The sequence below is a fragment of the Pinus tabuliformis genome, chromosome X, assembly GCF_031772625.1.
Source record: "Pinus tabuliformis cultivar Carrire ecotype Pingquan chromosome X, CPIR1, whole genome shotgun sequence".
Classification (NCBI taxonomy): domain Eukaryota; kingdom Viridiplantae; phylum Streptophyta; class Pinopsida; order Pinales; family Pinaceae; genus Pinus; species Pinus tabuliformis.
Genome location: NC_142308.1, coordinates 158,554,889 through 158,573,338, shown reverse-complemented (window position 1 = coordinate 158,573,338; position 18,450 = coordinate 158,554,889).

Genomic DNA, 18,450 nt, shown 5'->3' with positions numbered 1-18,450 from the left:
CTAGAGGGAGATCTAAATCTCCAGGAAAACCTGTAAAGGTGGTTTGCTAGAAATGTGGAAAGGAAGGGCACTACAAAAGGGAATGTAAGCTTCTGACAAAGGAAAGGCATATGATGATGCTCCTTCTACAGAGGCGAAAACCACCTCAGATGAAGGTGGGGAAACCACCTCAGATGAGGCATGGTTGATTGACTCAGGTGCATCCTTTCACTTCGCTCCCCATAGAGAGTGGTTTTGCGAATATGAGAAATACGATGGTGGTGATGTCTTATTAGGGGATGATAAGAAGGGTAGAATCGTTGGGCGCAGAAAAGTAAAGTTGAAGTTGCAAGGTGGAAGGGTTAGAACACTTCCGGGTGTTCTTCATATTCCTACATTGGCCAGAAATCTGATTTCTGTAAGCAAGATGGATGATGCAGGTGTAAAAATAGTGTTCGAGAAGGATACCAGCAAGATGGTTCGGGGAGCACTAGTATTGATGCAGGGAGTTCGGATTGGAACTCTGTAAAAGCTGCAAGGTAGCATTGTTGTTGATGTGTGCAATAGTTCTGTGGTTCGTGAAATTGGAGCAGAAAATCTAGAGGTCTCTGGAGAGAAGACCATATTGTGGCATCAAAGGCTTGGACATATTGGAAAGAAAGGCCTTCGAATACTTCATGGTAAAGGTATGGTAGAAGGTATGAGTAATATCTCTCTGGATTTTTATTTCTGTGAAAATTGTGTATATGGGAAGCAGAATCGGGTGAGTTTTCCCTTTGGTGGTAAGAGGGTGAAACAGATATTAGAGCTTGTCACAGTGATGTGTTTCGAAGAGGATATATACATGAAGCAAACTGAAGGTTTTGCGGTGAAGGGTAAGAAAGAGCTAGTATGCAAGTTAAAGAAGCCTTTGTATGGGTTAAAATAGTCATTAAGGATGTGGTATCAAAAATTTGATACATTTATATGGGGACTTGGCTTCACTAGAAGCAAAGCAGATAACTATGTGTATTTTAGATTAATTGGTGACCATGTTATTTATTTGGTTTTGTATGTGGATGATATGTTGCTGGTTGGAAATGACAAAGAAATTATCCAGGATTTGAAGACCCAATTATCCTCCAAATTCGACATGAAAGATCTTGGTGCTGCAAAATATATTTTGGGCATGGAAACTAAAAGAGATCGGCAAAGAGAAAGCTCTCGTTAAACCAGAGGAAGTATGTCGAGACAATACTGCAGAGGTTTAATATGCAGGATAGTAAACCAGTGAAGGTTCCTATTCCTGTAGGTGTAAAGTTATCCGCCGAACAGTGTCCCAAGACACAAGAAGAGGAAGAGGACATGTCCCATGTTCCATATGCAAGTGTAGTCGGTAGCCTGATGTATGCAATGGTCTGTACTAGATTAGACATTGCACATGTAGTGGGAGTATTGAGCAGGTTTATCTCAAAACGAGGGAAGGAACACTAGACAATAGTGAAGTGGGTTTTCAAGTATTTGTGTGGCACTAGTGATTATGGTTTGTGCTACCAAGGAATACCAGGATTGGACAGAGTGTTGGATATTCGTGGCTTTATTGATACAGACTGGGTTGGGGATCTGGATCAGAGAAGATTTACAAGTTGGTGTGTGTTTAACCTATATGGAGGTGCAGTTAGTTGGATTAGTAAGAAACAATATGTAGTGGCACTATCAACTACAGAGGTAGAATACATGGCAGCCACTCATGCAAGCAAGGAAGCAGTTTGGTTGTAGAGATTGTGTTCAAGTATGGAGTTAGTACAAGGATCTATAAGGATAGACTGTGACAACCAACGTGCAATTTTCTTGGCAAAGAACCTTGCTTACCATTCAAAGACAAAGCACATTGATGTTCAGTATCACTTTGTGAGTGATATGATAGAAGAAAAAAAGGTGTTGCTGGTAAAGGTGGACACTTTGAAGAATACTGCAGATGCATTGACAAATTTTGTGAGCTTTGAGAAGTTCTCTTGGTGTAGAAACAATGGGCATTGTAGGGTTGGATAAATGACTAAGCTATCCTGTGCCCCCCCGTGGAAAGAAAACAACAAGTGAGAGAATGTTGGGTTGTGTTATATTCTTTCTATGACTAGATTATGTAGTTAACCAGGGGGTTAGAGGGGGGTGGAGCCCCCCCTTCATTGCACCAATTGCGTAGCAGGGAGGTCACAGGGGGTTTGAGGGGGGCGGGTAGCCCCTCTACAGGGTCTGTGGCAGCGCCTCGGGGAAAATTTTTTTGGACCCTATATTAGGTTGGGTGGACCTGCCTATGGTTTTGTGCATGGTTTTCACACATGGTTTTGAACCCGATGATTTTCAGTCCATGGTATTGGATGCTTCGGCATGTATAAATATGTATTGTAACATTCAAAGGAACATAATGAAAAGTCAAGCTAGTAGTCCTGGTTTTGGGATCCAGGGGAAAATCTTTGTGTATATGTGTTTTATATGTTATGCTCTCGCATTGTTTATTTTATGTGTTTTAGAATTCGTATGCAGGTAATTTCTGTACGGGGTTAAAACCTACAACATCAACCTTGGGTATTTACAACTCCTTCTCATAGGACAAGGCCAATAAGGAACTAGTATGAGTAATTAACAACAACGAATCAAAATATAGGATAACAAACATTACAAAATGATGACAAGCGTTAAGTATGAATAACATGGAGTTCTACCATCATAAGAGACTCTTGTTTATGCCCCTCCTAGACAGTGAAAGAAAGACACTAAGGTAAGTGACACTAGACAAGGGACACATAATAACCACCAAGGTGAAGTAAGGGAACAAATACATAAACATTAATGATCTATAATCCAATTTCAACGTGTGATCCATATTAGAATGACTTAAACATTAAAAGCACTTAAATGCAAAAAATGGTTAATATACCCCACAATAGATGATCTACCTTCATCGAATGAGTAAGCTAGACCCATGAATGCATTGATCAAAAAATGGATGAAAAGCATCTAAGGTTGACTATCTATTGATCGTAGTAGGGTTTCTTGCTAGCAAGTGCATCATCAGAGAAATTTTTTCTCTTAAAAATACCCATATATATGGATGGGTAACAACAAGACCTCCTTCTCCACTTAGATTAGATGTTTATCTGTTATATTAATTGGTTAGATTATGATGCTTAGTTTAATTCCTCTTTTCATAAGTCATCGAACATCTTCATCTTAAAAAAGAGTTATAAAAAGTTAAAAAAAATTAAATTTCTAAACCAGAAAATATAAATCATATATCCCACATTAAATATCATAAATATTATCAATTTATTGATAATGTATATATTTATTTATATCTATTTTTTAATTATATGTCAAGATAACATTTCCTATTTTTTAAGGAGAAGTGACTATATATATATATGAAGTACCTGCTTTTTAAGCTAGATCATAGGCTAAACAAACTTTTTTAAAATTTATGAAAAAAATATATTCTGTTAGGCTTATCTTGCAAAAGGTGTTTGTATTCCTTCCTTCGTATTAAAACTTTGAGCTTAATCCAATCAGAAATTTAGATTATTTAAAGGTCGACCACAAAACTTTGAGCTTAGTCCAATAAGAAATTTAAATATATTTAAAGGCCGACCACAAGATCAACAATTTATTTTATAGCTAAATCTTGACATGAACCAAAGGGTTAAGGGTGATCATATTAAAAATTTAAGTATTTTATATTTATCAAAAATGTTTTTGTTGAGTTTAGAAATTTATTTTATAGTTTAGTATAATGTGTAATAATATTGCCTATCAGTTATTAAAATTAAATTGAAATTTTGTTTATATTAATTCAATTAAAAATTACAAAAAATCTAAAAAAAATTATACAAAACATTTAAAAAAAATATTAGCTCCTAAATTAATTAGGTCACTCTATACTCATATTAGATGAGATCAGTATTTAAGATAAATTTATGAGGGTTATATTAAAAAATGAGTAAAAAATCTCGTGCTTATTAGGTTATATTAAAAAGTGAGTAAAAATGATCGTGCTCATTAGGGAACCGACATGCATTAGTTGGAAGGTGGCTCAACGACGAAATTTCGTTGGACTATGATATATAAATGCAAATCTCAATTGCTTTCATTGTCCAAATCTGGAACGTTCAAAATGACAAAATTCACCAAAATGAAATGGCCCAAGCAGCTACAGTTCTGCAGCTGCTTTTGTGGTTGCACGGTTCGTGGATCCACGAAAAAAATTCACAGTATTGAAGATCGCTGTGATGGCGCTGAAGGGGGAGATCGACTAGAATTACTTGGTCGAGAAAACGATGGATACGCAAAACGAAGCAAGTTTGTATATTTTGATTCGAAACCTAATATTTTTAAAACGGTGTTGAGGATTTTTGGGCAGCCGCGCATTACTCAAATAAGAAATTCCGTTATCCAAGAAACCCTAACTGAGAAAATCCCAGTACAGAAGGAGAAATCACAAGACCAGGAAGATAAAAATGAGAAAATTAGTAGTTACAGAGAAGAGCTGATGATTACAGATGTTACTGAAGCTTCTGAACTTGATAATGACAACTCATGTAAACTTATGGAGACTGATAATGACTACTCGTGTAAACTTATGGAGATTCAAAGTTTCTGTGAAGATTATGGAAGAAAACAGAAATCACAACTGTATAAGGATGAGATAGATGGATTAAATTGTAAGAGCTGTCAAACTATGAGGGAAGCTGAGAGGTGTTGTAGAAAACAGAACTCAGATGTTTCAATCGAAGAGACCTTTTGCAATGGAATTGAGGAGGTGCAGCATGAATTAGCAGTAGTTTATGTAGGTGAGGACTGCAAGGATGAAATTGCAGAGGAATCCATGGTGAGCCCCATGATTAAAAGTATTGAGCTTTATGAACTGGATGAGCAGCAATATGCGGTTGTCAGCGAAGTCTTGGTCGACTTTATGGGTGATGGAGGGGCCTATTCAACCGGGGACGACACATAACAAGATTGCCATTATTAAGATAATTATGCTTATGTGAGTAGTATTCTGGATTTAATAATTTGAAAATATTTTTAATGGTATGCACAATTTAATGAATAAAAATAAAATAAATTTAAGGTTTCTCAATCATTCAGTTTTCATAGTTTAACATTTCCACTCTGGTAATGCAGTTACAATTTTTTAGTTTTTTACTTTCACTTTTTCTGTCTGCTTTAGTTTTACAAATAATGTTCTTATGGGCGTAGTAGTCTGGATTTAATAATTTGAAAATACTTTTAATAGTATACACAATCCAATGAATAAAAGAAATGTAAGGTTTCTCAACCATCCAGTTTTCATAGTTTAGGATTTCCACTCTTGTCATGCCATTATAGTTTTTTAGTTTCTTATTCTCACTTTTTTTGTTCTAGTTTTACAATTTCTCAAAGTTACAAATACTGCTCTGAGATTAGAGATTTTCTGCTTGCTAAAATGAGTTGTTTTTTCTATACTTTATCTGTATGTTTATCTGTATTTTTTTTTCAATCGAAGAAATTATGACTAAAGCCTTTATTACTGATTGAACCACATAACCTATAAAGACCAAACTTCCCCACTTAACCATGAGTCGAAATCTTCAAATCTTTGCTCCATCTGTACTTGCATTAAATTTGTAGTTGCATTAAATTTATAAGTTTATTGAACACAGAAACGACAGATTCATTCATTACAGTGTGTTTAGTGTTCGACATTCCCGGACCGTCTACCCAATAACGCAGTAGTTTGGGCTTGAAGGTCAATTAGGTCTACATAAACGCAGTGGGTCAATGTAGGGTTTAGTCAGGGTCTAGTTTTCATAGATGTTAGATAAGGAGCAATGTTTAGTTTTCATATAGCTGCAGGTTTGGGTTTTGCGTCCTCTTTTATCACATTCTAAAATATATAAAATATATATTTAAATTTTGAAGTTTATTGCAATATTTGTATTTGAAATATTTAGTATTTAAATTATTTATTATATAAATTATAAGCTTATATTATATAAAAATGTTTAAAATAAATTTTAAATGTAGTTGAAATAATAATAAAGTTTTTTGTTAATTTTTTTTCATGGAGATTTTTAAAATTTATAAGTTTAAGTTGTTTAATTTATAAAATTTGAGTGCTTAATGGATTTTTTAGGGTGTTGAATCTATTTATGCATTTAAAGGTGCAATCTAATAATAAAAAATCGCAATCATGCTAAAACAATTTTTGAGAAGAAATTGATATTTAATATGTTCTTTTTCCTTTAGTATGTTATTAATTAGTATAAGTGATATTAAAGTTGGTTTTAGATTTGACTTATCATGATTGATGCCTATATGCATTTGTTAGCCATTTAATTTATATAGTTGTGCTAGTATTAGGAATATATATCTTTAAGCTCTTAAGGAGCTATTTAGACAACAATGTTAAGTTTGTTGAGAATGCAACAAGATGATGGAGCTTAGTGGAAACAAGTCGCCTTCACTAAGTGGGCTTGCAGGCTATTTTTGGCGCAAAGTCTATTTTTAGACATATGGATCATGGTCTATGAGTTGCAGTATGTTATTTGTGGATGATTGGTCATGTTGGTAAAAATAGATGGACTTCTATTTTTAGACATATGGGCAGGTTTCTATTTTTAGACTGCTAGGCTAAAAATAGAAAAGTCAAATATTATTGTCTCATCATAATATTTAGATTATAAACATTATCTTATCCTCTTGGAGCACTTCAGTTTGAGCTACAGATGTGGCACATGCAACTGTCAGAAGGAAATATGCTTTCTTTGTGGGTCAGTTGAACTATTGCATGCAGGACTTCAGTTAGAACCCATGTGGTTGAGTTTCGGTGGAGTTGATTGTGGAGCTGATGGAGTTGTGTTCAGTTTGACTTGGTTAAACTAGTTTTACTTAGTCTAACTGCAAATAGACTAGTGATGAGTGATGTGAATTAATTGTTAAATTAATTCACTAATTATTAACTCATAAAGCAACAAAAGAATACATCAGCTAACTCAATGCATGTACAGTTCAGTGGAGATAGGTGTTAGAGGTTGAGATTGCTATTAGTTGTGACTATAGATGTGACTATAGTTGTGCATGAGATTTGCACATGCATGGATGGAGATTGCCCATGAGGCTTGCGTAGTATACCAAGGGAATTCGTTTTTACAGAGTGTTTATTATTCAAAATTTCTACATGGTATCGGAGCAGTTGATCATCAGATCTATTATTCAGAAATTGTTTACATCTTATTTCTTCACGCAGAGTCTGTAATCGGGCCAAGTAGCCTCTGGATTCATCCTTCCTTTGGAAGGTGAGATATCTAGTAAAAGCCCATACAATCAATCTCTGTACGAGAAATAGTTTGTTCTCACGAATTCTAGATTAGAGGCAGTTGAGTTTGGAGCTGGTGGAATTCGAATTTGCAGCAGTGTTTTCTTAGTATCAACGTGGCAATGTCTTTCAACGGATTGCGATTGGAGTATGCCCTTGAGGGCAGCTCGAACTATATTGCATGGAAGGACAGGATGGAGGCGGTGTTAGATGATAATGGGCTGAAGGAGTTCATAGAGGCTGATGTCCCAAAGTCTACTGATACTGCGCAAGTTGATGCTTGGAAAAAGAAGACAACAAAGTGTCGAAGGATTCTGTTGGAGGGCGTGAAGGATCACATTGTGTCCAGCCTGCATGGTAAGACTTCTCCATACTTGATGTGGACAGTGTTGACAGATCTATTCCAAAGCAAGAGCGATCAGAGGAAGCTGGCGCTCAAAGATAAACTCAGAAATATTAAATGCAAGAAGGGAGATAGTATGCCCAAGTATCTCACGAAGTTCAGTCAGTGTAGGGATGAGCTGGGAAGTGTGGGGGTGACTGTCGATGATGAGGACTTGGTGAGCTTGGCTCTCCTTGGTATTCCGAAAAGTTGGCATTCCTATCAGGACTCTGTCAATGGTCGGGAGAAATTGCCAGGATGGGAGAGACTTTGGTCAGATCTTGTGCAGGAGGAGATCAGGCGGAATACCAGGGATGGATCTTCATCAAAGGGACCTAATGAAAAATATTGCGCTTTGGCTGCCAAAGCAAAGAAGGGGAAGAGCAAGAAAGCTTCTCATTCTGGTGCGAAAGGCAAGAAGAAGGACATGTCCAAGGTGAAGTGCTTTCACTGTCACCAGCACGGACACTATGCCACTAATTGTCTGCAGAAGAAGAATAACAAGCAAGCTGCTGGATTTGCAGTAGGAGAGGCTCTAGCCTCGCAGTTTGAGCTTGATTTTTCATTGATCGCATGCTTGGTTTCAAGTTTGATGGGATCGGTGTGGCTCTTGGACAGTGGTGCGTCTTTTCACATGACAGGAGATCGAGATTTGTTTTCTGATCTGGAGGAGAAAGATCTTGGAGTGCACATCGAGATGGGCGATGATGGTAGATACAGTGTGACCGGTATCGGTACCATTTCCTTTGAGAGGGAGTCTGGTAAACCCTTCGTATTGAAGGAAGTGATGCATGTTCCAGGATTGAAGAAGAATCTTATCTCTGTGGCGATGTTATAAGACAAGGGATATGATGTTGTTTTCAGCGAGGGAAAGGCTTTCCTGCGCAGTAAGACAACTGGAGAAACCCAGAAGATAGGGGTTCGAGTGAGGAACCTTTATCAGTTGCATGTAGATGGTTGCGCAGCAATGGCATGCAAGGTAGAAGGATTGGTGAGCCGGGATGATGGCGAGCTGAGGCACAGGAGATTGGGTCACCTTCACCATGGAGCCTTGAAGATACTGCAACAGACCACTACTGGGCTTCCTAAAGGCACTCTTGTGCAGTCATATTAGTGCAAGGGGTGTACTTTGGGAAAGTTTGTGAAAGCCACCTTTCACGAGAAGGATAGTCACGCCACGACAATCCTTGAGAGAATTCATACAGATGCGTGTGGACCTTTCTCAATAGCTTCGACATCGAAGCACAGGTATTATGTGATTTTTGTTGATGATTTCTCTCGAAAGTGTTGGATCTTCTTCATGCAGAAGAAGAGCGAGACATACTCAAAGTTCTATGAGTTCAAAGCACTGGTCGAGAAGGAGTCGGGGAAGAAGGTGAAGGCTCTTAGGAGTGACAATGGTGGTGAATACATCTTTGGCAAGTTCAAGGACTTTTGAAGTGCAGAAGGGATTCGAAGAGAGCTCATAGCTCCCCATAGCCCACAGCAGAACGGGGTTGCTGAGCGGAAGAACAGAATGATCGTGGGTGCTGCACGAGCGATGTTGCATGATCAAGGCCTACCCCTTCACTTGTGGGCGGAAGCATGCAATACTGCAGTATATGTGCAGAATCGTTGTCCTCACAGGATACTTGACATGAGTACACCTGAGGAGGCTTATTCTGGTAAGAAGCCTGATCTTTCTCATTTGAGGATTTTTGGTGCTAATGTTTACATGCATGTGACAAAGGATGCCAGGAAGAAGTTGGAGCTGACCGCAGAGGTTGGGATATTTGTGGGGTACACTGATACGCCCCACAACTATCATGTGTATTTGCCAGACAGTGGCAAGACTGTTGTGCGACGGGATATAAAATTTCAGGAGGAGAAAGCCATGAAGTGTTCGCTTGAGAGGGAGCCACACTTGCATGCAGATGAGGAGCTATTAGTTCCTAAGGATGAGCTTCAGGACGTGGGTCAGCCATAGGACGAAGTTCATGGAGTGGAAGAGACCACTCATGCAGCGCCATCCATCAGAGGGAGAAAGTGCTTGACATAAGCTGAGCCACTAGCTCAAGATGCAGAGAAAGTTGTAGGACCACCTACAGCCCAACGTAGGCAGAGACAGTCACCTGATTGGTACACTGGATACATGGCTCTTATGAGCAAATGTGTTGGGACTGAGCCATCCTCTTTCGAGGAAGTTGTGGAGGATCCCACATGGGTAGATGCCATGGTGGAAGAGTATGATTTGATTGTCAGAAACAGTGCATGGGAGATTGTCCCAAGACCGGAAGGGAAATCAGTGGTGGGTTCAAGATGGATCTACAAAGTTAAGCAGGCAGCTGACGGGAGTGTGGAGAAGTACAAGGCAAGATTTGTTGCTCGAGGCTTTTCACAGATAGAGGGGATCGATTATGAGGAGACCTTTGCACCTGTCGCAAGGTATTCTTCCATACGGACGATTCTTGCTCTCTCAGCACAGATGGGATGGCACATTCATCGAATGGATGTGAAGACTGCGTTCCTCAACAGAGTCATTGAGGAGGAGGTGTACATTGAGCAGCCCGAAGGTTTCGAGATCTTCAGTAGTGAGTCACATGTGTGCAGGCTCAAGAGAGCACTGTATGGTTTGAAACAAGCACCACGTGCTTGGTACACATGGATAGACAATTATTTCACCGGACTTGGATTCTCCAAGAGTGAGGTGGATCCTAACGTATACCAGATTGTGGTGGAGGATAAGTTGCTTATCATTGTACTTTATGTAGATGATTTGATTCTAACGGGTGATGAGCTGTTGATACTTTCATGCAAGGATGATCTTGCTAAGGAGTTTGAGATGAAGGACTTGGGCCTCCTTCATTATTTCCTAGGATTGGAAATCTGGCAGTGCAGTGATGGACTATTTGTTTCTCAGGGTAAGTATGCTCGGGAGATACTGGAGAAGTTCAACATGCATGGTTGCAAGCCTGTTGATACTCCTCTTCCTCGAGGTTGGAGGAAGGAGGATGCCACTTCAGCAGAAGAAGTGGATGCCACTGTTTACCAATAGTTGGTGGGGTCGCTTATGTATCTGGTCAATACACGACCCGATATATGCTATGTTGTTAACCAGCTTTCACAACTATGGTTAAGCCAACCAAGCTCTTCTGGAAGGCAGGCAAGCATGTATTGCATTCCTTGAGAGGCACATCAGGATATGGTTTGTGGTACAGACAGGAGGATGAGGTGAAGCTATGTGGCTTCACAGATGTAGATTGGGCAGGGAGCCCAACGGACAGAGAGAGCACATCAGGAGGGGTCTTCAGTATCAAGTCGACAGCAGTTTCTTGGTACAGCATGAAGCAGAGATCCGTGGCACTAAGTTCAGCAGAGGCCGAGTATATGGTAGCAAGTTTGGCTACATGTGAGGCTATATGGATGAGGAAGATCCTGGTCGGGTTGTTCGGTTTTCACTTGGAGCCTACAGTGATTTATTGTGATAACCAGAGTTGCATTAAACTCTCGGCTAATCCAGTATTTCATGATAGATCCAAGCACATTGACATCAGGTACCATCATATCAGAGATTGTGTGCAGCGGAGAGTCATGTTACTTTCATACATTCCAACGGAGGTTCAAGATGTTGATATCTTGACGAAGGCGCTCACCAGGAGCAAATTCGAATACCACCGAGGCAGGATACGGGTTGTTGATAATCCATATCTTGTTGAGAGGGAGTGTTGAGAATGCAATAAGATGATGGAGCTTAGTGGAAAGAAGTCGCCTTCACTAAGTGGGCCCGCAGGCTATTTTTTGTGCAAAGTCTATTTTTAGACATATGGATCATGGTCTATGAGTTGCAGTATGTTATTTGTGGATGATTTGTCATGTTGGTAAAAATAGATGGACTTCTATTTTTAGGCATATGGGCAGGTTTCTATTTTTAGACTACCAGGCTAAAAATAGAAAAGTCAAATATTATTGTCTCATAATAATATTTACACTATAAACATTATCTTATCCTCTTGGAGCACTTTAGTTTGAGCTACAGATGTGGCACATGCAGCTGTCAGAAGGAAATACGCTTTCTTTGTGGGTCAGTTGAGCTATTGCATGCAGGACTTCAGTTAGAACTCATGTGGTTGAGTTTCGGTGGAGTTGATGGAGTTGTGTTCAGTTTGACTTGGTTAAACTAGTTTTACTTAGTCTAACTGCAAATAGACTAGTGATGAGTGATGTGAATTAATTGTTAAATTAATTCACTAATTATTAACTCATAAAGCAACTGAAGAATACATCAGTTAACTCAGTGCATGTACAGTTCAGTGGAGACAGGTGTTAGAGGTTGAGATTGTTATCATTTGTGACTATAGATGTGACTATAGTTGTGCATGAGATTTGCACATGCATGGATGGAGATTGCCCAGGAGGTTTGCGTAGTATACCAAGGGAATTCTTTTTTATAGAGTGGATGATTTCTCTTGCAGATTACGCAGTGGAGGCAGGCAAAGCAGTGGAGGAGATTTGAGCTGTGATTGATTAGATCTGAGCTAGTGTTGTGTGTAACAGGTGGAGATAGTACTGAGTACTTGTGAAGAGTATTGTACTATGTATTGTTACATGTTCTCTATCATTATAATATACAAATAGTGTGGGGTTTTCAGTTGTATGCTTTCCCCGGGTTACATACTGTGCTAATGTGTGCATGCGATTGATGTTTCATTGTTTTTGATGCTGCTAAATTGATGATCAAAGTAGAGGAGATTATGTATTATGCATGTATTCCACAATAGTGTATAATCGGGATAATCTCTGTGAATAAGTGTTTATTATTCAAAATTTCTACAAAGTCATTACAAGAAATACTCATTAGGAACTCAACATGTGACATTTAAGAACTAAAGCTCACATAACAACATTCCTCTCAACCAAACTAAGCCTAATTGATTTGCTTATCTTGGGTGGTTGGGATGAATTGTTGTTATACTCTTTTTGTAGCCCCTATAACAACCCCTAAAAAATTTCACCTTGTACAATTAAGTTTTTTGGGTCTCCCTTTATATTTTAACATTTTCATGGTCATTCTTGTTGCATTACTTAGATCAACTCTTAGCTTAATGATTATCAAGTGCAATCCAAAAATGAATCATTGTCATGATAAGAAGTTCTATATGTCCCACTAATGGAGCTTAATGGTTAATAATAACAATAAGAGTATGCCAAGGTCCTTATTCAAATCTGTACAATATGTGAAGGTGGATGGTATCTTGAAATTTTAGAGGAAGCTTGAGATTCTGTGGATGAAGGGGCAATTATTGCAACAATTCCTTCTACAATATTTTTTTAGGAGCTTTACCTTGGTGAAAAGGATTTGGTCTACAAAGAAGATATTTTGAGGAATCTTTTCACATTGAAGCTATGGTGGTGATACTTAGTGGCTTGTTGAGATGCCCCTTTCGAGAAGAAGAGCCATGGAGGATTTGTTTGAGAAGATACTTGCCAAAGAAATGGAAGAATGTTGTATTGACTGTGTTGAACCATTGGAGTGGTTAGCATATGGGCCATGGAGCTACCGTGAAGTTTTCTCTACTTTCACTCAAGACTGCATTCTATCGTTAATGACAAAATTTGTTGCTTTTATAAACAAGAATTACCTAGTGTTGTGATAACTAAGGCACTAGGAGACTATACAAATCTAGTAGGGGATTTTACTGATCCAAGATATTTTTCTTATAGATGTATTAAAGAATTACATGGTAAATTGCAGCTTAACCATAAAAATTTAATGTGCACATGAGAGAAGAGGAGAAACACATAAAAAAACATGAAAAGAAGACAAGAGGCTTGATAACAGAGTTTTTCCACTTTGGACTACATCTCTGGGCCCTGCTCAATCAATGGGGAGGCCTTCATTCATTAAGTGGCATGAGAAAGAAGAAGTACAATCAACATTTACAAAAGGAGACTTATACCTCCCATCTAGAAAAAGGCCGAGAAATCTAGAGCTCTATTGTAGAAACTGGCATCACCATTGAGTTCCTATCGCCGAGAGGTGCAAAATTGATATAAAACTTACCCAATTGTGACACTGGACCAAAACTGCCCTATTGGAAGATTTTGCTTAGGTAAGGTTCCACCCCCTGCCACAAGCATACTCAAGGTTCCACCTCCTTTGTCTCAAAATCTGTGCCACACTCTGCCTACCCAAAGACATTATGCAAAAGGGTTTATATATTTGTTTTGTGGGTGAATATCCCAAGAGCGACCGTTGGTGCGCTAGTTAAAAACAAAGGTTGGTTACAGAGGGGTCGGGGGATCAAATCCCACCCCTCCCAATAATACATGATCATTTTTTGACTTAAGTTATAAATGGGGGTGAGTCCGCCGGTCCTGGTGACCTGCTCCCCAAATCCCGCCGGTAACTCCATGTGGCATGGAGGGGGTGGTGGGGTTGACTGCCCGCCCCCCATATGTATAGTGTAACGGTGGTTCTGGGGTGGCGGGGTCATGGCCACCCCCCATTAATACATTGTTTGGTTGTAACGGTTTCGGGGGCGATGGGGTCATGTCCGCCCGCCCCGTTTTTTTGTATTTTTTTTTTTTTGTTTTTTGTTTTTTATTTTAAAAATAATATGTGATTCCACCGGGGGCAGTGGGGGTTATGGCCTGCTGCCCTATTTGAAAATTTTCTCGAACCTTAGAGAATATTAGACAAATTAACGGACCCATAATTTCACATGGAAAACTAGCTAGATTCTGGTGTCGGTTTCTTGCCAAATTGTGCCCTCCTTAAGCTTGCCACATGGGTAAATCAACCCCAAACTTTGACTGCTTCTATCTTTCTCATACAGACTCGGATTGGAGTTCTGTTCATGCCGTTGGAATAAGGGTGACGAGAAATTTGATCTGGTGTCAAGTTTATCATCTTTTTCCCGCTTTGAATTTTGAGCTTTTTTTATGCCACTAGTGTCTGGAGATCCACCTGGATCAATCCTCCCCATTGAGAGCTTTTGGACCACCAGAAGCATTAACACTATTCAACATACGACCTGTGTCCTTTCCAAACCAGACTTTCAATCATTTGCACAAAAAACTAGTAGATCTTCTACACTCACTCATGACTCAACAATCCCTCACTTGCCAAGAGTTTATAGCACACACTCTTTGGTCAAGGATTACACAATAACAATCAATACTTCAACTACTCATAAGAAGGCCTAAAAACATCATCGTTGCATTTTGAAGTGATAGCAACACATCATCACTTTTACATTTACTTGTAATGCATGATTTACAAACCGAGACCATACAAACTACTATTAAAAAAAATGTCCTTTCCTTAATAAAGTGGACCACCATGAATGTGTTTGAGCATTGTCACCAGCTGGCTTCTCTATTGTTTTTTTCTGGCTGTGGAGCATTTGACACGTGCTTTCCTGATGTCCCTCTTTGTTGCAGCGACTACAATTATTTTTCTTTCTCCAAACCTTCCTGGTCCTCTTGAAGTGCTTCCCTTTGGTGTTCCTCTGATAAGGGTTCATGGAGCCCTTATTATCACTGGAATAGGAGGAGGAAGTCTCGTCATCTATCATCGACTAATCGCTAACTTCTTTGGAGCTTTCCCCAATGTCCTTCATCACGTAACCAAGTTCTACATGACGAGGCATTTCCTCTACTTTGATGGGGTTCATGATGCCCTGGCCATTAATGTCGAGGCCCTTTCCCTAATAGCCCATCTTCTTCAACAACTTGGACCCGATACCTGTAGTATATTTTTCAAAAGCAGCAAAATCATCATCAGGAAAAGTATACGGAATCGAAGAACTATTTTTTAGCTCAAGAGGGTTAGGCTGCAATCTTCCCAAGGCCTCGTTCTTAGCTTGAAATTGGTGTAACAACCTCTATTTATCCTCCTCTACTTCCCATAGGAGCCTCCTTAACTTAGCATTTTCTGCTTGAAGGTTATGGTTGGTCTCCTTAAGTTCCTTGAGCCCTGCCACATTGGGTGCCCTTTCCATCTTTGGTACAGCATCTATTGAATTTTTTTCTTCATCACCTAAATCAAAACCCAAATCAATGTGTCTGTCTGTTGCTATTCCAAGAGCTGCAATCCTCCTTTCGTCACCAGAATCCGATCCCAAGTCAATGGGTCTACTTTGTGCAAAACACGTAGTCGTGACCTTCTCGTCTTATTTTGACTCAGATGTTTGATCTTGTTGCATGGTGGTGGTGGCTTTTTGCTTCTCCTTTCTATCATTTATCTTAGGTCTCAACTCAGGGTGAAGTTTCCAACAATTCTCTTCATCATGTCCCTCTTTCTCACAATGTGTACAAGAGGGTTTTGTCCCTCTCCTCTTGGTTGTTGCAGCTCTTTTTTGGTGGTCATTTTGTGCGTGCATCCCACTGCTTTTAAGATGCATGGCTTTGACACTAGCCTCATCAATAGTAGCAGGTTCAAATAATAATAATGAATGCCTTATGTAACTATGTAAAGAATCGATATACTTAGTTACAATCTCTGGTGAATCTAAGGAAATGCTTAAATTCAATGCTTGTCTTCTAAAGTCTTCAGTAAATTTTTGCACATTTTGACCTTTGCTTTGCCTTAGGTGTTGCCATTCTATTAATGCCTTCTACCTATAGCCCAAAGGGTAAAATTGTTTTTTCAATGCAGACACAAAATTTGACCATGAGGAGAGAAGGTTACCCAGATTCCTGTTGCCCTACAATTTTCTCTCCCACTAAACGAGAGCAGTGTCACTCAGTTGAAGGTATGCCAATTGGATATTTTCCTTGTCCTCTTCGATCCATTGAATTCTGCAGTAGACTTCAATATGCCTAATCCAATTGTTAAGCTTTTCGGCATTACTTTCACCGTTATACATGGGAAGATCATATTTGACATCTAATTTAAGGAAAGGTTTCTTAGATGCATTTCTTGAATTCCTATGATGATGGTGAGAAGAAGAAGATGAACTTTCACTTGTGGAAGGAGAAGGAGGGGGTTCTTCTCCACCATTTCCATGCACCGAACCTTGTTCTTTTGGCTTTCTCTCTTCTGCTTTCTCCAGCCTTAAAAGAAATTGATCGACCTTTTCTGCTATAGTATAGAAGGTTTTGCAGTAATTGTGCTCCTCTTCATAGCAAGCCTCTTCATTTGCCATGTTTCTCCTTTGATGTGCACGCCCTGCCTCGGGATCGAAAGAATTTAGTTTCCCTTTGCCTCTTTGGAGCCTGTTTATTGTTAGCATACAAACATGCAATTCACATCTACAAAGACCTGCTCTGATACCACTTGATCCAAGATCTTTTGCTTATAGATGTATTAAAGAATTACATGGGTAAATTGTAGCTTAACCATAAAAAATTAATGTGCACATGAGAGAAGAGGAGAAACACATAAAAAACATGAAAATAAGACAAGAGGCTTGATAACGGAGTTCATCCACTTTGGACTACGTCTCCGGGCCCTGCTCGATCAATGGGGAGGCCTTCATTCATTAAGTGGCATGAGAAAGAAGAAGTACAATCAACATTTACAAAAGGAGTCTTATACCTCCCATCTAGAAAATGGCCGAGAAATCGAGAGCTCTGTTGCAGAAACTGGCATCACCATTGAGTTCCTATCACCGAGAGGTGCAAAATCAATATAAAACTTACCCAATTGTGACACTGGACCAAAACTGCCCCTTTGGAAAATTTTGCTTAGGCAAGGTTCCACCCCCTACCACAGGCCTGCTCAAGATTCCACCTCCTTCGTCTCAAAATCCATGCCACAATACGGAGGGGTTGGGGGATCAAATCCCGCCCCTCCCAATAATACATGTTTGTTTTTTGACTTAAGTTATAAATGGGGGTGGGTCTGTCGGTCTTGGTGGCCCGCTCCCAAACTCCCACTGGCAACTCTGTGTGGCATGGAGGGGGTGGCGGGGTTGACTGCCCACCCCCCATATGTATAGTGTAATGGTGGTTCCGGAGTGGTGAGGTCATGGCCGCCCCCCATTGATACATTATTTGATTATATGGTTCCAGGGGCGGCGGGGTCATGGCCGCCTACCCCATCTTTTTGTATTTTGCTTTGTTTTGTTTTGTTTTTGTTTTTGTTTTTGTTTTGTTTTGTTTTGTTTTGTTTTTGCTTTTTTTTTGTTTTGTTTTTTTTTTAAAATAATATGTGGTTCCACCGGGGGTGGCGGGGGTTATGGCCTGCCACCCTATTTGAAAATTTTCTCGAACGTTAGAGAATATTAGACTAATTAACAGACCCATAATTTCGCCCGGAAAACTGGCCGAATTCTGGTGCCAGGTTCTTGCCAAATTGTGCCCTCCTTAAGCCTGCCACATGGGTAAGTCAACCCCAAATTTGACTGCTTCTATCTTTCTCATACGAACTCGGATTGGAGTGTCGTTCACGTTGTTGGAATTAGGGCGACGAGCACTCTGATCTGGTGTCAAGTTTATCATATTTTTCCCACTTTGAATTTTGAGCCTCTTTTATGCCACTAGTGTCTGGAGATCCACCTGGATCATTTACTATCCTACCACCTCGAGAAATGTGCAACTCTTGGTTTAGTTTAGACACACAAGCGTATTTTGATGTTGAACAACATTACAAAATATAAGTGATTGGAGGATTACACAATTATTCATATTGATGGTGATTTCTGGAAAAAAAATTGTGTAATGGATTTGTGATTTGTCCAACGTTTCAGATGGTTACTCCAACTATCATCAAGGACCAAAGAGATGATGTTGAATGATCAAATCATATTTTGATTTTGAGCAACATTACAAAATG